This window comes from Staurois parvus, unplaced genomic scaffold (genome assembly GCF_062004578.1).
Source record: "Staurois parvus isolate SC_StPar_1 unplaced genomic scaffold, SC_StPar_1.0 ptg003323l, whole genome shotgun sequence".
Classification (NCBI taxonomy): Eukaryota; Metazoa; Chordata; class Amphibia; order Anura; family Ranidae; genus Staurois; species Staurois parvus.
The window spans coordinates 518-5,719 of NW_028321119.1; positions in this window are offsets into that span (position 1 = coordinate 518).

Genomic DNA, 5,202 nt, shown 5'->3' on the forward strand with positions numbered 1-5,202 from the left:
CCCCTTCCAGTCCGGACACTTTCCCCCCCTTCCGGTCCGGACACTTTCCCCCCCTTCCAGTCCGGACACTTTCCCCCCCTTCCGGTCCGGACACTTTCCCCCCCTTCCGGTCCGGACACTTTCCCCCCCTTCCGGTCCGGACACTTTCCCCCCCTTCCGGTCCGGACACTTTCCCCCCCTTCCGGTCCGGACACTTTCCCCCCCTTCCGGTCCGGACACTTTCCCCCCCTTCCGGTCCGGACACTTTCCCCCCCTTCCGGTCCGGACACTTTCCCCCCCTTCCGGTCCGGACACTTTCCCCCCCTTCCGGTCCGGACACTTTCCCCCCCTTCCGGTCCGGACACTTTCCCCCCCTTCCGGTCCGGACACTTTCACCCCCTTCCGGTCCGGACACTTTCACCCCCTTCCGGTCCGGACACTTCCCCCCCTTCCGGTCCGGACACTTCCCCCCCTTCCGGTCCTGTCGCTTTCACCCCCTTCCGGTCCGGACGCTTTCACCCCCTTCCGGTCCGGACGCTTTCACCCCCTTCCGGTCCGGACGCTTTCACCCCCTTCCGGTCCGGACACTTTCACCCCCTTCCGGTCCGGACACTTTCCCTTCCTGCCGGTCCTGTCGCTTTCCCCCCCTGCCGGTCCTGTCGCTTTCCCCCCCTGCCGGTCCGGACGCTTTCACCCCCTTCCGGTCCGGACGCTTTCACCCCCTTCCGGTCCGGACGCTTTCACCCCCTTCCGGTCCGGACGCTTTCACCCCCTTCCGGTCCGGACGCTTTCACCCCCTTCCGGTCCGGACGCTTTCACCCCCTTCCGGTCCGGACGCTTTCACCCCCTTCCGGTCCGGACGCTTTCACCCCCTTCCGGTCCGGACGCTTTCACCCCCTCTTCCAGTCCGGACACTTTCCCCCTTTTCCAGTCCGGACACTTTCCCCCCCCATTCCAGTCCGGACGCCCCCCCCCCCTCTTCCAGTCCGGACACTTTCACCTCCTTCCAGTCCGGTCACTTTCACCTCCTTCCAGTCCGGTCACTTTCACCCCCTTCCGGTCCGGACACTTTCACCCCCTTCCAGTCCGGACGCTCCCCCCCCCCTTCCAGTCCAGACGCTCCCCCCCCCCTTCCAGTCCGGACACTTCCCCCCCCCCCTTCCAGTCCAGGCCAGCTTTCAGCGCTATCACACTTTGAATGACAATTGCGCGGTCATGCAACACTGTACCCATATGAATTTTTTAGCATTTTTTTGAGACAGATAAAGCTTTATTTTGGTGGGATTTATTCACCGCTGAGATTTTTTTTTTTTGCTATATAAATAAAAAAGTCCAAACATTTGGAAAAAAAAAGGTTTTTCTTATAAAATTTTGCAAATAAATAATATTTCATCATAAATCTTGGCCAAAATGTATTCAGTTATCTTTTTAGTAAAAAAGAAAAAACCCCAAATTAGTTTATAATCAAAAATTATAATTTTTGTTTTATTTATTTTTTTTTATATATATTTTACATACTGTCACCCTAGCAGTACAGTGTCATCATGGTGACACTGTACTACTTGTGGGGGGTGATGAAGATTTTTTTTTTTTTCCACACGGATTGCTTTTACACCATAAAGGCTGTAAAAGCAATCATTTCTTGCAGCCATTGAGAACTACTGTGTGAGCTGTGATTGGTCACAGCTTGTCACATGGTACAAGGCTGTTGTGAATAGCCCTGTACCATGTGATCTCTGTGATCCTTCACAGGTTTCACACGTAGTAAGCAATGATGTCAGGAAGAGACATTTTGCTTACTACTATTTATGTGAGCACTGATTGGCCAATCGGTGATCACATGATCGGGACCTCGTACAGAGGTCCAATACAGCGATCGGTGTTCCCAGGGAGCACGTGCACAGGCAATGGATGCAGGGGGAAAGTTTTTAGAAAAGTCCTCCCGCATCGGCAACACTCCCGGCTGGCCGTTTATCAGCATGTGTCAGACGGGATGAGGTTAAAGCTTAAATCTACAAAGTCCGCCTTTGCAGCTGGGCTGCCTGGCACTGCAAGGGGTTAACTGCTTGTTTAGTTTTACTGACCTGATCCTCTGTTCCCCCAAAAAATTGTTGCTCCAAAAGTAAAAAGAGCCATTTTACTTACCTGATCCTCCGTTCCCCCAAAGAATGGTGCTTCGGCACTGGACTTTCCCTTGGCTTCCTCACATCCAGTGCAGGGCTATGGGACATGCATTGGTCTTGATTTTAGAGGACTTTAGACCACTGAAGTGTAGGGAGAAAAGGCTGTGGGAACCAGTCTGGCAGCACCGAGGAGTACGCGGGAGGCAAGGATCAGGCTAGAGAAACTTCTTTTCAAGTTCCCTAGACGAGCAGTTCAAGTATAACTAAATGCAAAACTTTTTTTTTTTTTCTTAGTTTTGGATGGAGTGGAGAGGGATCAGACCCCCTGTCAGTTTTTATTGCTGTCTGTGTCGCCGTTAGGAAGATTCACCCTCCCTATTTGTCCTGTTTACCATTATCGTGGAAAGTAAAAGAAAATCCCAAATTTTGGGTTGTCCTAGTTCCGGTGACCTGGTGGGACCCCATAGAATTCCTTTCATTTGAATTTTTTCACTTCCTGTTTTGGCTATGGGACAGGAAGTGAAGGGGAAAATCTGTAATGAGACACAGATGGCGAACAAATATCTTACAGGGGTTATAACCCTCCCTTATGCAGACCATACATGGTTCGAATTCCGAACGATTTTCGTATGAAAATCGGACCTAAGAATAATCGTCCGATTTTCACTCTGTTAGTGGGGCAATGGCATCGGCCGATTTTCGTGGTTCCTCCCCATTTCGTTTATTGGGCATGCTGGAAAAATGACCGATCTTCAAAATCATTGGTGGCACCATCAGATTACAGAACGAACGAAGTTTCGATTTTCGGACAAGAAATCGCTCGGAATTCGAACCATGTATGGCCTGCATAACTCTATCCAAAATGAAAAAGAAAAGCTTTGCCTATACAGGTGTACCTCGGTTTACCAACGCCTCGGTTAATGTAATTTTCGGTTTACGAAGGAAGAAAAATAATGACTCAGTTTACGAATTGTTTTCGCAACTTTTTTCTGACCTCCGGAACGGATTAATTTGTTTTCAATGCATTTACAAATTTTTTTTTAATCACGTCCCTGTACAGTATTTATGCCTTTAAAGTGCACTTTATAAAGAGTTTTGAACAATTAAAACTTTTTTTTTTAATTTTTTTCTGACCTCCGGAACGGATTAATTGGTTTTCAATGCATTCCTATGGGAAACAGCATTTCGGTTTACGAATTTTTTGCACTACGAAAAGTCCCGTAGAACGACTTTTTTTTTTTTTTCCCCGGTGGAACTCCGCTTTAACCACCTCCCGCCCGCCATATAAGGAAATGACGGGCATAAGGTGGTTCTCTCGTTCTGGGACAACGTCATATGACGTCCTCCCACTCTAACCGCACGTGCGCGGCTGCGGGAGTGTGCGGCGCTGCGATCGGTGGTGCGCTGTGTCCCTCGGACACAGCAGATCACCGATCAAAGGAAAGAGCCGAAGATGGCGCGGTCATGTGATCAGCTGTGTCCAGTCACAGCTGATCGCATGTAAATAGGGAAATGCCCGTTATCGGCATTTCTCTCCTCACGAGCTGACAGCTTGAGAAGAGAGGAGAGCTGGTAATCGGCATTGCTCAGAGGGGACATGTACACTGATCATCAAGGCACTGATGATCAGTGTAGCCCCATCAGTACCACCTACCAGTGCACATCAATGCCACATATCAGTGCCCATCTGAGCTGCCTTTCATTGCTGCCTATCAGTGCCCGTCAGTGCTGCCTATCAGTGCCCGTCAGTGCTGCCTATCAGTGCCCGTCAGTGCTGCCTATCAGTGCCCGTCAGTGCTGCCTATCAGTGCCCGTCAGTGCTGCCTATCAGTTCCCGTCAGTGCTGCCTGTCAGTTCCCGTCAGTGCTGCCTGTCAGTTCCCGTCAGTGCTGCCTATCCGTTTCCGTCAGTGCTGCCTGTCAGTGCCTTATGAGTGCTGCCTATCAGTTCCCGTCAGTGCTGCCTATCCGTTCCCGTCAGTGCTGCCTATCCGTTCCCGTCAGTGCTGCCTATCCGTTTCCGTCAGTGCTGCCTATCCGTTTCCGTCAGTGCTGCCTATCCGTTTCCGTCAGTGCTGCCTGTCAGTGCCTTATGAGTGCTGCCTTTTAGTGCCCATCAGTGATGCCTGTCAATGCCCATCAGTGCCACCTACCAGTGCCTCCTATTCAGTGTCCATCAGTGCCACCTATCAGTGTCCATCACTGCAGCCTCATTAGCGCACATCAATGAAGGAGAAAAATTACTTATTTACAAAATTGTAAAACAAAAAATAAGAAAAAACATTTTTTTTTTCCAAAATTTTCAGTTGTTTTTGGTTTGTTTAGCAAAAAATAAAAACCCCCCGAGGTGATTAAATACCACCAAAAGAAAACTCTATCTGTCTCAAAAAAATAGTAAAAATTTCATATGGGTACAGTGTTGCATGACCGCGCAATTGTCATTCAAAGTGTGACAGAGCTGAAAATTGGCCTGGGCAGGAAGGGGGTATAAGTGTCCTGTAGACAAGGGGTTAAGCATCACTAAAGCCAAACATTTTCAGTATGGAAATGGAACTCCTATCAGTTTGTTTTGTCTCTGTGTCCCATTGGGGAGATTTCCCTTCACTTCCTGTTTCAAAGACACAGCAGGAAGTGAGAGGAGATCTAATGAAAATCTCCTCTTAGCTGTCAGTGAAGCAGGTGTCCCCACCGAAAGATTTTTCTTCTTTTCTTTTTGGTGAGCGCAAATTTGGGTTCTCAATCACTGGGGTTGACTTACTAAAGGCAAACGGTAAACTCTGCAAGTGTAGTTGCTGCAGTTTAGTAAATGCAGTAAAGCTCTGCTGATTTCCATCATCCAATCAAATGCAAGTAAAAATTCTCTTCTTTTTTTTTTTTCTTGCTTGGATATTATTTTCTTGCTGTCGGCTCCCTCCTGTCTGACACCCTCAGCCCCCATTCTATGCATGTGGAAGTGAGGCCGATTCTCACTGATGGGATGACAGACAGAAAGAAAAAAGCTGACAGAAATGTCCTCTTTTTGAAAAAAAAAAAAAACCTGAACAATATATTGCGGCTTCAATATTGTGAAGTATATTTACGTTCCTTTTGTCTTTCTGCAG